The sequence below is a fragment of the Rhinolophus sinicus genome, linkage group LG04 (assembly GCF_036562045.2).
Source record: "Rhinolophus sinicus isolate RSC01 linkage group LG04, ASM3656204v1, whole genome shotgun sequence".
NCBI lineage: Eukaryota > Metazoa > Chordata > Mammalia > Chiroptera > Rhinolophidae > Rhinolophus > Rhinolophus sinicus.
The window spans coordinates 125,281,221-125,303,321 of record NC_133754.1 but is presented as its reverse complement, the minus strand read 5'-3'; positions in this window follow the sequence as shown (position 1 = coordinate 125,303,321).

Sequence of the window (22,101 nt, the reverse complement as noted above, 5' to 3'; positions counted from 1 at the left end):
CACGTTACATTTACATAATACATCTTGCCAGAAGACTCACTCTAGAGCTGTTCCCTAGCAGGCTCTAAAGAGGTGGCCATATTGGGAGGCCCACATGGGAAGAAGGTGAGGGTGCCCTCGAAGAACCGAAAGCAACCTACAAACAATAGCCAGCAAGCAGCCAGCGTCCTCAGTTGTACAACTGCAAGGAAATTAATCCTGTCAACAACCCAAAAGCTCTTGGAAGCAGATTCTTCCCTGGCTGAGCCTTCAGATGAGAACACAGCACAGCCAACATCTTGATTGCAGCCTGTGAGACCTATGCTGAGGACCCAATTAAACTGCACCCAACTCCTGACGCACAGAAACTATGAGATAACATGTGTTGTTTTAAGTTTTGGGTAATCTCTTATGCAGTAGTAAATAATGCAAAAATTGTCAAAAAAACATTAGCAACTGAAACCCATCAATAAAGAAAAATGGGTATATTCTAAAACTTCAAAGTTGGTTCAACATTTGAAAAATCAATAAATATTTTGCCACATTGGTAAAATCATCTCAATAGCTGCGTAAAAAGCACTTGACAACATTTAAGATCTCCGTAATAAACATTCTTAGCAAACTAGGAAAAGAAGGAGACTTCCTCATTTTGATAAAAGTCAGCTATGAAAAACCTACAGCTAACATCATCCTGACTGGTGTAAAACTGAATGAATGCTTTCCCCAAAGATTGGGAACAACACAAAGATGTCTACCCTCACCTTGTCTGTTCATCATTGTAATGGAGTTCCTATCCAGTGCAATAAAGAAAAACAAAAAAGGAAAAGTCATAAAGATTAGAAAAGAAAAAATAAAATTGTCTATGCAGATATAACATGATTGCTTACATAGAAATTCCTAAGGAATTATGTTAGTTTACTATTGCTGCTGTAATAATTACCACAACTTAGTGGTTTAAAACCACACAAATTTATTCTTACAGTTCTATAGGTTAGATGACTGATATGAGTCTCACTGGGCTAAAATCACAGGTGTTGGCAGGATTGTGTTTCTGGAGGCAATAGAGGAGAATCTGCTTCCTTGACTATTCCAACTTTTGGAGACCACCCACATTTCTTGGCTTATCACCCCCTTCCCACATTTTCAAAGCCAGTAATAGTGCAGCTCTCTGATCATTCTTCACACACAAATATTTTTCTTCAGTCTGTGCCTTGCCTTTTAGTTTTCTTAGTGGTATCTTTTAAAGAACAGAAGTTTAAAATTTTTGACTAGGTCAATTTATCAAGTTTTTCTTTTATGGTTAGTGCTTTTCCGTGTCCTATTAAGGATCTTTGACTAACCCAAGGTTGCATAGCTTCTAGAGGTTTTATAGTTTTAGCTTTTATTTTTAGGTCTATGATCACTTTCAGATCTATTGCAAATTATTATTATTATTATTATTATTATTGTATGGTATGTGAAAGGGGTCAAGTTGGTTATCCAATTGATTCAGATCATTTGTGGAAAAGATTAAATCACCAGGTATATTTCTTATAAATCGATATATATGTGTAGGTCTATTTACAAACTTAATTCTATTCCCTTTATCTACTTGTCTATATTTAATGAATATCACACTGTCTTAATTACTGAAGTTTTATAGTAAATCTAGAAATTAGGTAGTGTGGTTCCTCCAACTGTGTTCTACTTTCTCAATCTTTTCTCAAATTGTTTTGGCCATTCTAGATGCTTTTCATTTTCCTACACATTTTAGAATCACCTCGCTAATTTCCACAGAAAAGTCTATTGGGATTTCAATTGGAATTGCGCTAAATTAATAAGTCAATCTGGGAATAATTGACATGTTAGCAACACGTAGTCTTCTAATTCATAAATACTGTCTAGCTTTCATTTATTTAGGCTCCAAGAAATGTCTTATAACTTTTTTGTTAGATTTATTTGATGCTATTATAAATGGAATTTTTGAAAATGGAATTTTACAATTATTTGTCCAGGGGTCAGCAAACTTTCTTTTTAAATGAAGGCCAGAAAACTTAGGTGCAGATTGTGTTTACAATGTCCTTTAACAGAGGAATTAAAGTCCTATCTGATCTCCCATCTGTCAATAAAAGTTGGCTGAGTACTTACTTACTATATGCAAAGGTCTAGTTGCCCCCAGGAATGCAAAGTTGATCACATATAAATACTCTAGGGGATTTTTGGGAGACATTATATCCGTGTTTACCAGAAGTGTCCATTTCTTCCAGCAAGATTTTAACTCAGTGGTTCTGAACTCTGGTTACACATTAGAAAGACCTGGGGTGTTTTAAGAAAATACAAATACCCAGACCCCGCGCAAAGCTATTCATAAGCAGAAATTCAAAACTTCTCTCTAAAGAAGTCATTCCAAAGTATTATTGCCAACACATTCATTTTGGCCATGGTGTTGTTATTTTTCCTTCCCAAAACAATCATCCAGGCCCCTTTTAACTGTATTACTTTCATTCTTACACACCTAGAGCTTTATACATAGCATGCATTATACATAACCTCAAAGAATAGGTGGATCATTGCTTGCTAACAAAAACAAAAGGAAAAGGGAAATCTGCTAAAGCAGCATTCCAAATAATCTCCTGGGAAAGTGTTCACTGGACTGAGGGCATTTCATCAAGGTGAGCCGGGGGATGCCAAAGGTTCCAAGCAGAACTAGCTATGTAATTTGCTGAGCCAAATGTAAAATGCAAACGTAGGTACCTTGTTCAAAATTTATGAAGAACTTCAAGCCAAGAGAGCATTGATCTAAGCCTGAGCCCTGTGCAGTGGCACGGGTGACTTGTCCATGGAGACCCCTTGTGCAAGGACCACAGTGCTCCCTTTGCATTCCGCCATTCTGCCCATTTGCTGGTAATCAGGCAGGCAAAGAAGGCACTTGATTGCACTTCCATCCCAACGGCCATGTTAAAAAATAAAAAACAACAACAATGAAAATAACTCTTCAGTTCTTAACTTTTTCTTAATTCCCTTTTTTGACTTCTAGACAAATCATTTGAAATGGAGTCACCCTCCCTGCTTGTTCTTGTTTTGGATAAGCATACATATGTTTAATGTTGTAAGTTCTCTTTTCTTTATTGGCCAATTCCCAGAAAACTTGAAAATCTGAGATAAGGACTTGAAGTCCAGCTTCATTTTTGTCTGAGATCCGGTTATCAAATGTCATTCCTGCAGCTTTCAGCTTTTGTCTGGAAGAGCAACAACGTTTACCGAGCACCCAGCAACTGCTTTATATTGATTTTCTCTTCACAACAAAGAGATGAGTGAAATATTTTCTCTACGTTTCAGGTGACAAACCTAAAGCTCAGAGAGGTTAAATAACTTGTCGAAGTAGGGGCTACTGAGAGGTAGTTAAGATCATGGCCTCAAAATCAGTCAGATCTAGGTTCAAATCTCATGTTTTACTTATATGTAGGATACTTGCAAAAAAGACTACTCACTATACAAGTTATATTTTGTGTAATTGTACAGTGGAAAGAATAATATCAACCATATGGGATTGCCATGCAGATTTAGATAATATAAGTGCTCAGAAGTGAACACTCAAAAACCAGTGGTGATTATCATTGAAGTCACATTTAGTAAGTAGTAGTGTTCAGATTTTTTCTCTCTCTGATGACAGCATTGGTAAATGTCTACTCTATTGTTTTAGATAAGCCCTGGATTAAAGAAAAAATAATAAACATCAATTGCCTTCAAGTTGAGCTTGAGGCTAGGACAAAAAATTATTGCGTGCAAATAATTATTGGAGAAGATGGTCACCAGACACAGTGCTGACTAGCATTTTGAAAATACCACACCTAACTGTACAAGGCCTTGGCTTTCTACCCTAGTCCTGATTATTAGGCTTAAAATACCAAGGGTAATTTTAATTCATAGACGAGTACAAAGAGTTGTCTTGTAGATGCACTTAATCAAGTTAACAGCTCATTTGAGTTAACAGTTAACTTTCCAATACTTTTTATCCATCCCTGACACAATGCTAGACACCTAGCGTATGTTACGTCCTCTTGATATACTCTTATCTCCACTTCCCGGGGTAGTGAGATCAGAGCCTCACTCCTATTTTATTATTCCTGATATAACCCTGTTTGGCAAAATGTCCTGTACACAGTAGGCAGGAAGATATGGTGGTTAATTACAATTGGGAAGGGAGAGGTGATTTGGACCAGAGTATTTTCAAAGTTCTCCTGAGCTCAAAATAATATCTGTGATTCTGTACTGCAAACCAATAGAAAGAAAAGGCAGACATGTTATTTTTAAAAAATAAAGCTTATCAGGTTTTTTATTAACAAAATAACTCTGCTTATTTTAAAAATTTTGGATGATACAGAACAAAAGAGAATTTTAAAAGAAATAAGTCATTCAACTTTTCTACCCTCAAAGCCAATCACGTTTGACATCTTTTCTTCAGGTGCCTTGCTGTTGCCAAGTCTCTGCCTGTATCTTTCTTTCCCTTCTTTCCTCCTTCCTGTGTTACATACCTAGTGCCTTCACGCCGTCTTCCATGCATTCCCCCATCCACCCACTCCTCGTATGCTGTGGCTCACTATTGAAATCTGACCTCCCAGTGGTGACCCATGCACAAAGCTTCTCATAATCCTCTCACTCTGTAAAATTTTTGAATGCCCTAGGCTCCCTTTCCTTGAGCTATAGCCCTGCACCTAAATTCATATGATAACGTACCTGCTTATGGTTGGTAACTATTAATCACAGAGGCTGATTGTTTTCAGAAGAGAAACCCGAGGGTAGGACCTTCCGGTAGCCCAGTGAAAGATCCATGTAGAGGTAAGACCATTAAATGCATTAAACAAACATATGCTGAGCACAACTGGACATAGCATCCATTACAGTATGGTAAAAAGAACATGGACAAACAAATCTAGAGTTAAATCCAACTACATACTAGCAGGCAGCCAACTTAATGTCTCTGAGCCTCAGTAAAGAGGTAAGGCCAACATCACAAGTGTGCCTTGAGGCTTTAATGAATAACAAGTGTAAGCTGCCTGGTCCATAGGAGTTCCTTTAAAGATTAGTGATGTTGAACATCTTTTCATATATCTATTGGCCATCTGTATGTCTTCTTTGGAGAAATGTCTATTCAGGTCCTCTCCCCATTTTTTAATTGGATTGTTTGTTTTTTTGTTGTTGTCGAGTTGTATGAGTTCCTTATATATTTTGGATATTAGCCCCTTACTGGATATAAAACTGAAAGCAACAAAGGAACAAGACAAACAAACAAAGAACAAAAACTGATAGACACAGACAATGGTCTAGTGGTTACCATAGAGTAAGGGGAGATGAGGGTAAGGGGGATCAAATATATGGTGATGGAAGGAGAACTGACTCCAGGTGGTGAGCACACAATGTGATATATAGATGATATATTACAGAAATGTACACTTGAAACCTGTGTAACTTTACTAACCATTGTTACCCCAATAAACTTTAATTTTAAAAAAAAGATTAGTGCAAAGTGCTGTGAAATTAAAAAAAAAATGAATCAGACAGGATTCATGTTCTCATGGAGCTTATTATCTAGGAGAATAAACAAGATAATACACAAAAATAACCATACTACTGAATTTTTTAAACTCTTACTGAGATCCAGGCACATATACCCATTTTAAAATTGAGGCTCACAGGAAGGGAAATGACTTGACCAGGGTCACAAAGGTTGATATTGCAAAGCCAGAATTTGAACCCTTGTTTGCCCAAACGCACAGTGCATAAATGCAACATAGGCACTTGCTTTTAAAGCTAACTGATAAGACTAACCCTGGATGTTATCATCTCGCAGCAGCAAAATAACTTCAAATGAGTCCTATTTTCAAAGTTTGTCTAAAATTTGGATCATGACCTACCACAGAAAAGGATTTGGGGTTGGGGCAGAAGATCTAGGACCTCAAATTTTAATTTTTGACCCTCTAGTCAACTGAGACTACGTATAGTCACAGAGATACACTGTGACAATTTTAATCACATGACTTAAAACTAGTCCTATTACTGGTCTAAAAGGTTGCTTATACAATCTGCACTGGTATTTTTAATAAATATTATAATAATCATGTCAACATCATATTGCATTATATTTTCTCAGGGTGAAAAATGTTAATTTGTTCAATTTAAGTGTTTAAAATGTACAATTTGTGTAACCCTGTATTGTCACTTCATTATTTTTATTTTGAGAACCTCATAAAATGGAAAAGGCAACACTTCTCTCCACCAGTGCTCCCATGTTCACCAAGGCCCAAGCAGGAAGGGAATCTGAACATTCACAGAGGCAGGGCCTTAATCCTTTCATATATCCCACATGCTTCCTCAACAGCAATGCTGCACCCTGAGAAAGAGGGACAAAGACTTCCAGGCCCAGGGAAATTTCCACCGGAACAGAGCTGCTACCTTTACCAGGTGGGCAGGCAGTGGGCTGAGTCATCAGCATCTCGGGGTCTCTATATGGCCCCAGAGAGGTGAGCCACACTAGTTGTCACACAGGCCAATAGCCGCATTAAACAGAAATGTCTTCTTCCATCAGTGCAAAAATTCTGACTAGACTCACTTTGATCATCAGACAGGCCTTCCATGTTTCATTGACTTAAAACTTTCTTTTTTAAGAAAAGACTGTGGAACTTCCAGTTTCTGGTCCAGCCTATAAGGAGCTTGGAAATTGCAACTCATCCTAACAACAGAAAAAAGCTGAGCAAACTGAACAATGGACAACTCTTCTTAGATCTCAAGAGAAGTTAGGTCACAGGGCAGACCGACGCCCCCAAAAATGGAAAGACCCACAGGCAGACAGAGAATCACAACTTATTCCAGAACAGGAATCTCTCTGGGAACAAGTGCCAGGGAACGATAACCAGAATTATAATTGGTAAATTCCTGGCAGCTCAGTGTGGACAAGTCAGAGTCAAAAACTCCAGGAGTACTAAGTCATCAGGAAGAGGGGGTGGGGAAGGACCCCTATACTTCTGAAACTCAACCAGGTTCTCAGAGTGAATATCAGAAAACAAACAAACAAAATCCTCTTTTGCTTCCTGCAGGAGGGGGAGAAAAGTAACCGTTTTGAAATAGACCAGATCATTCTGTTTTGTTCTATTGCCCTCAGGACAAACTTTAACCACAGCCTAACCTGCAGTGTTTTTGTTTTGGTGTTTTTTTTTAAATTTTATTTTATTAAATTTATTGGGGTGACAATTGTTAGTAAAATTACATAGATTTCAGGTGTACAATTCTGTATTACATCATCTATAAATCCCATTGTGTGTGGTTTTATCAGAGCCAAATTGACCTGAGGGAAGGGAAAGACCCAACTCCATCTGGCTCTAGCCTTCCATATGGAGGAAGGGAAATATCCAACTCCAGCCCATGCTAACCATCCTGTCCCACCTAAGAGGGGACTGAGAAGCACTTGTGAAGTTCACAGTCGGTCCAGAAGTACAGACTCACTAAAAGTCGGAGACCTCATAATGGAACTATAGAATGATTCCCCTCTTCACACCACATCACTAACGGCCTGTTTACAGTAATTCCTCTCACCCAGTACATCACATCCAGCTATCAAGAAAAAATGACAAGGCATACTAAAAGGCAGAAGACAATGTTTAGAAAGACAGAACAAATGTCAGAGCAAGACTCAGATATGGCAGGAATGTTGGAATGATCAGATTGGGAATTTAAAATGACTATGATTCATATGCTAAGGGCTCTCATGGATAGAGTAGACTGCACTGCTTAGTAGGCAATACCAAACTTCCTCCGGAAGTGATTCAACCGCTTTACACTGCTTCAGACTCTGTAGGAGGGTCCTGTTGTTCTACATTCTTACCATCTCTTACTATTGTCTGAGTTTTTAATTTTTGACAAGTTGGTGCGTATGAAAACGTATCTTTCTGTGGTGTCAAATTGCAATGTTGGTTAGGATCAGCATTTCTTTATATGTTTATGAAAACAGTTGTATTTCTTCTTCTGTGAAAGCCTGATTACGGCTTTCACCCATTTTTCTACCAGATTATTCATCTTCTTCTCTTGTAGTTCTTTTCTAGATGTTAAATTTCTATCAGGTAATTGTCCTTAATCTTCCCATTTCCACCAATTTATCCATAGCAGTCAATCAACAAGGTTAACTTTCTGTAGAAACTTCCACCATACATACTTATCTAATCGTCTCCAAATTCCTTTGAGAATTCAGCAAATAAAATTTTAAAACTACGTTTGAACCCAATTGATACAATTAAACAGACTTTTTCTTTCATCCTCACCCCAAAGTTAGGAAAAGTGCCGGAAATGGGTGAGTCTTTAAGGATCAAAAGTTTTCAACAAAATCTTAGAAGAGGAATTTTGCTCATTCACTGGCTCATCTTTATCTTTTGGGCTTGGAAGCACAATTAAACACACATATATTTCATGTTCATGAATGTCCTTAATTCCCCTAATTATACCAGCTCTGAATTGTAGGCAGAAACAGAAGGTGTTAGGGGGTGGGCGGGGGTGGGGGTGGGGGGAGGGCAGGGAGAATGAGGAGCCAGAGGCAGGGAACTTTATTAATGCTGCCTCTGTCTACAGGGTGTATCATATTTGAGGAGGAAAAAATGCATTCTGAATGGGTTTCAGTTACTTACATGACAGAGGGAATATCCATGCTGAGAACAGCTTTCAAGGATTTATTTGCCAGTGGACATAAATTAAAACCAGACCAAACTTCATTCCTTCCCTGGTTTGTTTTCTTCTATAGATTTTACTTGCCTTCTTCCCATTCTCTCTACCTCAACCCAACCTCTCTCTTCTTGATGTCTTTAAAATTAATTTTGCTTTGCTCACGTTTTCTGCTTTCTCGGGAAACATTTTCCCACTGCTCTAGTTCCCATTCTGCCTGAGGGAACACTTTCTTCTCTCCTTCACCCTTCATTTTAATCCTCTTAATTATCTAGGCCTCTGCCTAGAATCCCTAATAAATATTTGGAAAGATGGAGAGGGCTCTCAGTCTTATTGAGTAGTTTTGATTTTTTTTTTGAAATCAGGAAACTTCAGTTTACGTCTAACACTGTCTGTCAAGAAATCCTTTTTATATGAAGGCAATTGTTTCTATTTCTTTGTTTATTTTAACAACAACTAAGGACTCCTTAAAATCATAAAATCTTCTAGGCCCAAAAGCTTATCCAACTCTGGAGAGGCGGCCTGCAATGATGGAAAAAATAAATAACATTGTGCTTAATAAGACACGGGTTCAAACCCCAGTTCCATCTCTTCTCAGGGGCAGGGCTTCCCTCTGAGCCTCAGTTTACTTCTCTGTAATATATTTAATATTAAGCACGTTGTGGAGATTTTTGGTAAGATAATATAAGAAAAGACTTCATTCATTGTTCCAATTAGGTTCTAACTTAAGATGAAGGAAATTTATTAGAAGTGTGACGGGAGCTGAGAGAAGGACAGAAGAGTAGGGAACACACACCACCGGGGATTCTAACCACACTGGTCTGAAGGATGAGGCAGCAGCAATGCAGCAATACCAGACAGCAGGCATGGGAATGAATAAACTGAAACCATTTTTAGTCCCATGGCAGGTCCTTAACCAAAGGACAAATGGTCACCCTATTAGCACCCAAATCTTTTCCCCAATCAGACAGCTAATATCCCAAAGAACATGAGAATTCTATTAGGAAGAGGATGAGAATGCTAAGCGGCCAAAACTAAATGAATGCCCACTAAATAGGTTTTTAGTGCGAATTTCATTCTTTGAATGTTTTGATTTTGCTTAAAGTCTCCAAAATATAATCCCTAGGATAAGATTCAAGAGACATACCTTCTTTGTGTGAAATATAAGAGTCATCCTTCTGGAATTACCTGGTTTTTCTCTGTCTACCTAAATTCTACCATCCTCTAAGTTTCAATAAAAACATCACCTCTTTCATGAAATTTTCTTGTATCCCAAACTGAAAGGCTTTTCTAACTCAAACTGGGCAATCCTAGTTGTGAGTGTGTGTGTGTGTGTGTGTGTGTGTGTGTGTGAGAGAGAGAGAGAGAGAGAGAGAGAGAGAGAGAGAGAACTTACAAGACAATACTTAACCTTAAAATGTGCAGTGCATGTTGATATTTTAAAATTTTACTCTGTTTTATTTGTTTAAGTGCTGATTGATACTAAATTGATTTCACAATTCACTGATGAGTCGTGACAAACAGTTTTAAAAACATTGGCCTAATAGCTGAAATGTGGACTATGGACTTGGAGGAACCGGATTCAAGACCTGGCTCTGTCACTCAGTCTTGTGGGCCTAAACAAGTCACCTCACCTGTGTGAGACTCAGATTCTGTCAAATAGGAATCATAACAAACCATTTCCTCTACCTCAAACGACTGAAATGATATATATAAAGTATATAACATAGTGCCAGGAGCATAGAAATGCTAGCTATTGTTAATATTAAATATTTAATAACAAGTTTAATGATGAATAGAATTGGAACCAAAGAATAAAGACTGTAAAATGGCAAGAAAAGGAGAACAGTAAGCCCCAATATGGTAATTTAACATCATTCTTCAAATGAACACGATCTTTTTACAAGACTCAGATGACTATCACTATTATTGAAAAACCCTGGACAGGAAAGTCAAAACCATAGATTATAAAAAGCCTTCTTTTTGCCAGATGATCTGAATAGTTCTCTTCCTTGGACCTGCCATTAATAGGGACATAAAGGGACCCAGGGTTTGGATTTTTCAATCAGGTTATAAATCTTTTCACTGCTCTATCATCATCTTTACCATTCTCCCCATCTGTATGGCTCGGTCTTATTGCCCTTCTTATTCTCCCTTTCCACTGTTGGTTTCATAATCTACACAGTTCCTCAAACGAGAAATTTGGCCTCACTCCTCAACAACCCAGTCTCCACTCCTGACAATTAATCCTGCCAATTCCACCTTCAAAATATCCTTGGCACCATCATTTTTCTCTGTATTCACACCGACATTTCACTAGTTCAGGGCTTTCCTCAACCTTCCATTGGACTATAATAGTTTCCTAAATAGTCTCCCTGTCTATCCCCCCCACCCCAAATCCACTTTCTAGTGTGCTCCCCAAGTAAAATGTAAAATACAGATACGTTTTCACGTAACTATTTGTGTCTCCCCCTTCTGCCACCATTCTGGGCTTATATATAATCCATAGTTCCCCACACCCTGTAGGATAATCTCCAAACTTTAGTGTTATTTGAGGCTCCCTACAAATAACACTTGCTGCTTTTCATCCTCACCTTCTTCTATCTCTGTACCCGCAGACTCTTGCCATGACTTGTCATTCAATGGATGGATCACACTCTTAAGCCTCCAGGCCCTTGTACATGCTCTTCCTGCAGCTTAGAATTCCCCTATTCTCCTTTTTTCTGCATGGAAAACTCTATTCACCATTCAAGTCCTAACTTGTCCATGTATTTAACAAACATTTGTAGAGCACTAAATGCTCAAAAATTCTTCTCAGAAATAGAGGCACAAAGATGAAGAGAGGGAGTTCTCACCCTCAAGGAGCCACAAGCTCTGACAATTAAGTTTGCAAACTTTGTTGCAACGATGTCACTAACCTTTTTTGATATCAGAAGGATTATTCATTATGGATTTGTACCAACTGGACAAACAGTTAACAAACTTGACTATTTGGAAGTTCTGAGACAGCTGTGTGAAACAGTTAGAGGATCTGAATTTTTCACCAACAATTCATGGCTCTTGCATCACGACAATGCACCAGCTCACACAGCACTGTCTGTGAGGGAGTTTTTAGCCAGTAAATAAATAACTGTATTGGAACACCCTCCCTACTCACCTGACCTGGCCCCCAATGACTTCTTTCTTTACCTGAAGATAAAAACGATATTGAAAGGCAGACATTTTGATGACATTCAGGACATCAATGGTAATATGATAACAGCTGTGATGGCCATTCCAGAAAAAGAGTTCCAAAATTGCTTTGAAGGGTGGACAAAGCGCTGGCATCAGTACATAGCTTCCCAAGGGGAGTACTTTGAAGATGACTGTAGTGATATTCAGCAATGAGGAGTGTAGCACTTTTTCTAGAATGAGTTTGCAAACTTAGTTGTCAGACCTCGTATGTCTAATGGAGAAACTATAACACACTGGACAGGGTTAATCACTCTCTTCCATGCTATCTGAACATTTTGTACATAGCATTTAGTGAGGTCTTTATGACATTATAGCACAGCTCTATGTCTATGTACCTATGTCCTCATCAGATAGTTAATAAATCAAACATAGGGAATATCTCTTAGATTCTTGCAGTCCCAGAATCCACTCAGGGCCTGAAACTCAATAAATAATGTCTGCTATAGGAATAAACATATAAACCACGTAAAGTGAAATAGTGTGATCTCAGATTGATTTCAGCAGACCCACATCACCAAGGTCCAGGTCAGCCATTTAAGTGTTCACGAAAGGAAGGGTAGGAAAGACAGTTGATTCATGTGTTTTAGAAATGATTATGTATTATGTTCCACATACTTTTTCTCTCCTCTGTCTATGTTTCAGTTCTTAGGGTTGTGAAGAGACTGGTGGAAGGAGATGTCATCTTTGAATGTAGCCAGATAAGATACTCAGGCACTGAGAGAAACATGAACCTGATATTTATTATTGGATTATATGTCTTAAAAGACTGCTGCGGTTCATGTAAATAGGGACTGTCTAGAATTCCCATTGCTGCTACTACTAATCATATTACTATCATATATCCCAAACTACAGTAATTATCATTAATTAGACTATTGGGCTGCATTCCTCTAATGTGTTAAAACCAGATTAATTAGAACAACATTCAAAAGATAGCCTGGAATTTTCATTTTGAGATCCTCTTTCTCCAGGATCTCAAAATGTATTTGCAGTGTATCCTTTTAAAAAAGGTAAAATTTTCTATATAATTGAAAGTCTAGAAATAAATCCATACATCTATAGTCAATTGATTTTCAACAGGGTGCTGAGACTACTCAATGGGAAAAGAATAATACCTTCAACAAATCATTATGAAACAACTGGATATCCACGTGCAAAAGAATGATGCTTAACCCTCACTTCACATCATAAACAAAAATTACCAAAATTATCAATAATGAAAATATTTGGACCAAATAATTAGACCAATGACATAAAACTCTGAATAAAAAATGGGGATAAATCTTCATGACCTTGGACTTGGCAAAAGATTCTTACTTGTGACACCAAGAGCATGAGCAACAAATTATACATAGATAAAATAAATTTCATCAAAATTAAAAACTTTTGTGCATCAAAGGACACTATCAAGAAAGGGAAAAGATGATATAGGAACATTTGTGACAACATGGATGGATCTTGAGAGTATACTGCTAGGCGAAATAAGTCAGACAGAAAAAGCAGAGAACCATATGATTTCACTGATATGTAGTATATAAACCAAAAACAACAAAAGAACAAGACAAACAAATGAGAAACAAAAACTCATAGACACAGACAATAGTTTAGTGGTTACCAGAGGGTAAGGGGGGGGTAGGGGGTGGGAGATGTGGGTAAGGGGGATCAAATATATGGTGATGGAAGGAGAACTGACTCTGGGTGGTGAACACACAATGGGATTTATAGATGATGTAATACAGAATTGTATACCTGAAGTCTATATAATTTTACTAACAATTTTCACCCCAATAAATTTAAAAAAAAAAGGGAAGACAATCCACAGACTGAAAAAAAATACTTGTGAATCATTTATCTGAGAGGATCTAGTATCTAGAATATAAAGAACTTTTACAATTCAACAACAAAAGGCAAACAACCAATTTAAAAAATGGTCAAAGGACTTGAGTAGACATTCTTTCTAAGATAAATGGACATGCAAATGGCCAACAAGCATATAAAAGATAATTCAATATTATTAGTCATTAGGGAAATGCAATTCAAAACTATAATAAGATACCATTTCACAACCACAAGGATAGCTATAATTTTTGTAAAAACTCCAAAAATATTTAAAAAACAAGAGTTGGTAAAGATAATGTCCTGATGTGGAATCCTCATATACTGCTTGTGGAAATATAAAATAGTGTAGCTATTATGAAAAAACATGTAGCTCCTGAATAAGTGTATTAGTCAGGGTTCTCTAGGGAAACAGAACCAGTAAGATATATATACATATATAAATTTATTATATGGAATTGGTTCACAGAGTATGGAGGCTGAGAAGTCCCATGATCTGCTGTTTACAAGCTAGAGACCCAGGAAAGCTCGTGGTGTAATTCAGCCCGAGTCCGAAGGCCTGAGAACCAGGAGCACAGAGAACAAGAGAGGATCAATGTTCCAGCTCAGTCATCAGGCAGGAAGAGCTGAATTCCTCTTTCCTCCACCTTTTTGTTCTATTCAGGCCCTCAACAGATTGGATGGTGCCCATGCACATTGGAGAGGGCAACCACTTTAATGAGTCCACCGACTCAACTGCTAATTGCATCCAGAAACACCCTCACAGACACACTCGGAAATAATATTTAGGCAAATATCTGGGAACCCCAAGACACAGTCAAGTTGGCACATAAAATTAACCACCACAGTAAGCTAAATGTAGAATTACTATGTGACTGAGCAATTCCACTCCTGGTACTTAACCAAAAGAATGTTGTTCAAACAAAAATTTGTACAAGAACATTAATACAGCATGATTCACAATAGCCAAAAGGTGGAAACAACTCAAATGTCCACCAGCTGAGGAGTGGGTAATCAAAATGCGGTAGATCCATACAACTGAGTGTTATTCAGTCGTAAAAAGGAATGGAGTGTTGATATATACTGCAACATGGATGAACTTTGAAAACATTATGTTAAGTGAAAGAAGTCAGACACAAAAGATGACATGTTGTATGATTCCATTTATATAAAATATCCAGAATAGGCAAATCCAGAGACAGAAAGTAGATTAGTGATTACTCTGGATTGGAGGTGGAGAGGGGAATAGAGTGGCTGCTTCATAGTTATGGGGTTTCCTTGGGGATGCCGAAAATGGTCTGAAACTAGACAGAGGTGATGGTTACACAACAGTATGACTGTAATAAATGTCACCAATGGTAAATTTTATATTATGTATATTTTAGAACAATAAAAAAAGGTTAACATTTCTTAGCAATGGTCTGCAATTTCAAGTCCGGTTAACTTGAAGCTGCCATGAAGAGATACGTTCCCTTCGAATCTAAAGCTTAGTCCTCAGCCATACACCTTTGTCATCTTTACGGCAACCCAATTGTCCTATGTATAATTCTTATAATTCTGTGCCAGGAATATCTTATTGATTTCTTAAATACTTATAAAACTGCTGCTCTATGGCAAACTCTATATTAGACACTGGTGATACCATGGGGAACAAGACAAATGAGAAATCTACTCTCAACTTAAATCACAGAAAAGAGACAGAGGAGAAATAAATAAAAGACACAGATAATTTCCCAAGCGCCCAGTGTTATGAGGAAAATAGAGCAGAGCGACATAATAGAGAATGATAGAAAGAGAAGGGAATCTAGTTGAGCTGAGGTCCTGAATTCAGGAGGGAGCTGTCTAGGAGAAGAGCCTTCCAGGCAGAGGGCACTGCATGTGCAACAGCCTAAGACAGGAAAGGCTTTGGCTTGTTCAGAGAAGGCTAGAGTGGCTGAAGCACAGTGAGTGGGAAATGCAGGCATAAATCAGATCCTGTAAGGTCTGTAGGTTCACAGGGAGGGTTTTAGGCAAGGGAAACCATGATGTGATTGGTGCTTTACAAAGACCACCACTCTGGCTGCTGTGTGGAGAAGGTTTTGTAGGATGTGAATGGAAATGGAGAGGTCAGTTAGGAAACAGTTGTTTTAGAGTCTATATGAAAGGCAATAGTGACTTAGAGCTGTGTGAGAGCAGCAGAGGTGGAAAACATTACCTACGACTTTTCACCCTGTCCTATTTTTGGCCACTTCCGCCTTTTGGATATCATGTACCACACCTGGTAATAAACCCAGCCTCAGTTCCCTGCCCCGGTGAGACTCTCCTGCCTTGTCACGACCTATCGTGTCCTGGTCTCCTTGCAGGGACAGAGGGGCACAGGTCTGAAAGCATCCGTGAACAACAACAAAAAATACAAGAAGGAACAATAGCCTGAGATTTCTTCTGTCTTCCAGAATTTAGTCTCTGTTACAAGTACACTGGTCCAGACACTTCCTGTTTATAGAAGGAGATCCTGCAGTTCAAAGCAGGGCTTGCTTGAAAAGGAGGCAATACGTGCCCCTGAACACACAATGGGAGCAAAGGCTCATGGCTCCTTCATTATTCCATGCAAGGTGATCCCCAAAAGCCACAACATCATCCTACCGTTGAAAGCAGTTTCTTTATCCCATTATCAGTGGTCAACTCCAGACTGGGTGCCCCGCTTCTGCGCCACATCTCGTTTCCCCATTGCTCATCCTTGAGGACTGGCTTGGGAACTGAACCAGAGGCAAATAAAGCAGACAAGGAATCCAAAGTAGACAAAGAATTAGAACAGAGGAAAAATGACACCTGTCAAGATATGCCTTGGAAAACAAAACTTCACACTTCAGCTTCCTTTAGGAAAGGCTTGAGTTCTTAAAGGAAGATGCCCCACACTGATTCCCTGTTTAAAGAAAAACACAGTTTGGTTTAAAAGAAGTCAAAGGCTTAAAAAGCAAGATTCGGGAGCTTTCATGTGATGAGACAAAGCTGGGAGCTACTGGTGACTTTTGATTATTTGTATTTCAGTGGGAATAACACACTGGAAAGGGAGAGAGGCTGAAAGCGAGAGAGCCCCTTACAACAGACTATTGCAAAAAGTTCAGAGATGTGGCAGTTAGAAGCTAGACAAGGGTCCCTCTAAACGTTTTAAATTGATAAGAAGATGACCACACAGCGTGTGTGGACCACTGTGTAAAAGAAGAAGTCAGTTGAGGTGGACTGAATATACAGGTTTAATGTTGTAATAGAATAGAATTTAGCTCGTGTTAATCTGACATACACAGGTAATGGAATGCATAGTCATGACTGTGCTGTAATTAGGTATAAATGGTAAACAGTTTACATAATTAAGTGTAATTGGTGTTCCTATTATATAACTGAACACATTTTAGCTTTTCTTTTCTCACTTTAAGTTTTCCAGTGGATGAGTGTTCACCGCCTCTCCCTTCTGCCTATTCCGATGTCTTTAGATCTCCCTGGTCCTCCAAGGAGAGTCCTCCTGGGTTAGAACAGTTACTTGGAGCTTTCCCATACAGAAGAAAGGGGAAAAGAAAAACCGATATGCAGGCAAGGACAGAGAATTATTAATATTTGCAAGGGAATTGCAGAAGTGCTGTGTGAGGGAGTTAGACAATAGACAAAAGAGAGATTCTTTTAGAAGTGTTACTGTGATCCACTATTGCATCAAGAAAAGCAAGTAAAACCCTCAAGTTATTTTGAAATTTCTTTTGATTGATGGATATTATTAGAATTTTTTTTACCATGACAGAGCTCTGAGACTGGTCCACATGGATCATGAGATTATAAATGTTTTAATCATTATCATTATCAAATACTGACACAATATCTTTTAAAGGTCTCAAATCTTATTCCATAGTCGTTTGAATTCCATTTTCTATAATTCCCATACTGTATGTCAGTCCTGAGGACACTTGTGCACTATCCAATTCTACTTTGCCAGTCTCTTTCAATTGAGGGTTTTCCTTTTCACGTTATGTGGAAAGCTTTGTTCACATAAAAGACTATTTGCAGCTATTCAGGTCATTATAACTGCTAAAGTCATAAATACGAAAAACCTGGGTTCTTCTCATGTCTGTACATTCAATTTATAAATTGTGTCATTCTGTTTAGAAAACTAGCAATTCTATCTAAAATGAAAAAAATAACTTTTACTTTTACTTTGTGTTATGTATAATTATAAATTTTACAGATTATATCCCACTAAAGGTGCAACTTACTTACAAATTAATGAAAATGTCATAAACACTTTGTGATGGTTTTTGATGTGTCAGCTTGGCTAGGCTACAGTCCTCCAGTTAATTCACCAAACATCAATCTAGGTGCTGCTGTGAAAGGATTTTGCAGATGTAATTAGCACCCTTATTCAGTTCATTTTAAGTAAGGGAGATTATTCTGGGTGAGCCTGACTTAATCAGTTGGGAGGTCTTAAAAGTAGGGCTGAGGCTTTCACAGGAGTAAAAATGAAATTCTTTCTGTGGACAAAGCGTTGGCCCATGTTTATGGATCCAGTCTATTAATAATTGACCCCTCCCCCGCCCCCCACAACAACCTGCCTTACAGACTTCAGAGTTGCTTAGCCAGCCCCCACAATAGCATAAGCCAATTTCTTTTGATAACTCTCTCTCTCTCTCTCTCTCTCTCACACACACACACACACACACAAATATACAAACACATTTCCTACTGGATCTGATTCTCAGATTGAACTCTGACTGATTCACATTTCAAATTTGTATGGCTAATTCTCTCACAAACAGAAAATACCTGACAGGGCAGACTTACAAACCCTACAAGAAAAACTTCTATAGATCTAGTAAAAGAAATCTTAAATGTTAAAAAAAAATCAGTTTTATAAAATAGACAACACTGTTTACAAAACTAATCATATTCTTACTTTTTTCAAGTTAAAAAACTACAAACCCAATAATAATTACATATTGCAAACTAAAACCACAAAGCAAATATACCAGTTTCTCTAAGCTGTCAAACTTCCTTCATATTTCAAATGCCTAAAGTAACAAACGCAATAGATGATGATAATAATTTTAATATTTTCCCAAAACACACAAAACATAGTAACTATAGATTTAATTTATGTCATTATGCCTATATTTATTTCTATACATTGCAAAAGTTATAATGTCACTTCCCAATTCTTTAAAGATCATACAAGTAAAACTAAATTTGAGTTGGGGTAACTGTATAACTTAGGCAAATGGTACAGACAACTGAGCAGAACCTCGGTCAGCCTAATTCAAGAGATTAAATTTCACAAATGGGTCAGAGAGAGTTTTAAAGACAAATACTTATGAGAAGTATCTGAATGTGAATTTCAGCTTAACCTAATAAGACAAATTCTATTAGAATCTTCTCTGTGTTGACAGAGGGAAAACTGCCAGAAAGCTGAAGGTGTCTGAAGTAAAGAGAAGGGGATATCGATGAAAGAAAACAGGAGCAGAAAATGGAGGCCAGACTTTAGGGAACTGATCTAATGATCGACAGATATTTGTCATAGCCTCCATGAAACCTATGATAAAGGAGAGCTGAAGTTGTGGGAATGGAGAGCAAGAAGCATATTCAAGAAAACGACCTATAGAAAAGTTGGCAAATGGTGGTGAGGCCACAGGACAATTTTAGTATAAGTTGAGAAGCAATGCTTCAGGTCAATAAATTGATTCTAAATACTGCCTATAACTCAACTTTAAAAGAACTACATATGATGAAGTTTTTGGTTTTTTTTAAAGCAAAATTTCTCTAGGAGAATTTCCCTAAGAAAGGAAAGAAGAAAGGAAAGAAAGAAGGAAGGAAAGAAGGAAGGAGGGAGAGAAGGAAACAAAGAAGGAAGGAAGAAAGGAGGGAAGGAAGGAGGGAAGGGAAGGAAGGGAAGGAAAACAAGCAGAAAAAGAAATATACTTCTAAGAGAAGAAGAGAGGTCTGGGGTCATGGAGGCTGGGGAACCACAGGCAGAAAGCCCTGCAGCTACTTGCAAGAGAGGTGAATCCACTGGGACTCCAAGAAAGGACGGAAATAGGGGCCTTGGGTTAAAGTGTCCAGTAAAATTTTGTGTACAGTTTTGAAAATGGGGATTTAGTGACAGGTAGAGATGAGAGCTGCTGAGATGTAAGAAAATTAGAGAAGAGAGAAAGAGGAGAATTTTCAAAAATGTTGTTAGAGTCTCATTAATTTCCTTTGAAAATTTCAAATGAAGCCTCTAACTACATCCAAGTGACTTTTGCTTGCTGGACTCTGTGTCTAACTGCACCAACATGCTGAGTCTGGGACACTAGGCAGCCTGGGGTTTATTCAAATCACGTATTTTGGAAAGTGATTCACTAAATTCTTAGATGCAGAACTGGAGAAGAATACTTTTTGTTGTTTGCAAAAGTACCGGTATCAGCTACTTTTTCAACAGAGCCAATCTGCTTTACCAGGGGTCATCTCTTTCCTTTTATTCAGGGACAAGAAACCTATCTGCCCTTTTGTAGATTTATATACTTCTCAGGCACCATATTATGTAGGTTTCAAAGAAAATTTATAATGCTGGTTGCAGTGGTCATTTATTTGATAATTCATTCAGCAGACATCTGTTAAGAAACTACATCATGCTCAACTCTGTATTAGGTTTTGAGATTAGGGAGATTTGGACACAAACTCTTCCTTTGAGAAATTTGCAGCATGGTGGGCAAGACTGTAAATTGATTCTTCCAACTCTTTTGGAAACTAATTTAGCAACAACCATTAAAAAGCATACAAGGGGGCCCGGCCCGGTGGCTCAGGCGGTTCGAGCTCCGAGCTCTGAATTCTGAAGGCTGCCGGTTCAATTCCCACATGGGCCAGTGGGCTCTCAACCACAAGGCTGCCAGTTCAATTCCTCGAGTCCCACAAGGGATGGTGGGCTCCGCCCCCTGCAACTAAGATTGAACACGGCACCTTGAGCTGAGCTGCCGCTGAGCTCCGGTATGGCTCAGTTGGTTGGAGCACGTCCTCTCAATCAAAAGGTTGCCAGTTCAACTCATCGAGTCCCGCAAGGGATGGTGGGCAGCGCCCCCTGCAACTAGCAATGGCAAGTGGACCTGGAGCTGAGCTGCGCCCTCCACAACTAAGACTGAAAGGACAAGAACTTGACTTGGAAAAAAAAAAAAGTCCTGGAAGTACACACTGTTCCCCAATAAAGTCCTGTTCCCCTTCCCCAATCAAATCTTAAAAAAAAAAAAAAAAAATAGTTATTGCTGGTGATAATTCTTATTACAAAAAAAAGCATACAAATTTCACTCAGCCCAATAAATCCGTTCCCAGAAATTTGACCAAATGAAATTATTTTTTATTTTTACTTTTAATTGAATTTTTAATTAATTTCAATTTAATTAAAATTTTTAATAGCTTTAGTCAGCCAGGTGTCCATTCAAATCCTGTTTCTGCTACTTATTAGACTACTGCTTAGCTTCCCCTGGGCCACACTATCTGAAATATGAAGATAACAACTCTAGCACAGGGGTCGTTGTAAGTATTAACTGACATAACATAAGTAGAGCTTATCCACTGTACCTGGGATATGGAAGATGCTTAATAAATGATCATATCTCCCCTTAAGTGATAACTTAGCAGGGTTACAACTACACAGAAGTCTATAAACATGCAAAAAAGGATGAAAAAATATGTGCTCCAATCAAACAATTTTGCTAAGTTGATATGATTATTCAACTGTTTTATATTTAAAACATTTTTAAATCCTAGAACATTTTTCTGTGGATGAAACTCTGAGCTCCAGGTTCAGAATTACATTCATACATTTATTGTGTTGGGGAATATGATTGTTTTTCTTTTTCCAAAGGCAAGGCGATGTTTTGAAATATAATTAGGAAAGAGCAACACTTCTTGGTTTCCACGCGTAATTGGGGTTGGGTATTCAGCAGCACCCCATTAGCCACTCATTTATTAGCCGCTCAATAAACATTTATTAAAGAGCCACGAAGGGCCAGACTCTAGGCTGGGGACTGGGCATTTAGAATGAACTTACGTGATTCTTGTCCCCAGGAGGTCTATTTCTGGTACTTACAGACAAATAAATCTATTATTATAAAATGACTAAATCCTACCACAAAGTTATGCCCAGTAGGGGCCTGGAAGAGAGGTATCTAAACCAGATCTGGTCGGTTAGAGCCTTCCTGAAGGAAGTAGTGCTGACAATGAGTTTTGAAAGATGATGAGGAATAGCTGGATGAAAAAGCGGAGAAGTCATGCCAAGAAGAAAGAAAAGTCTATGCAAAGGCAAAAGAACAGCATGAGTGATTATGGACCGCCAAAAACAATCATTCCACACTTCACATTTACATTATGTTCCCTGGA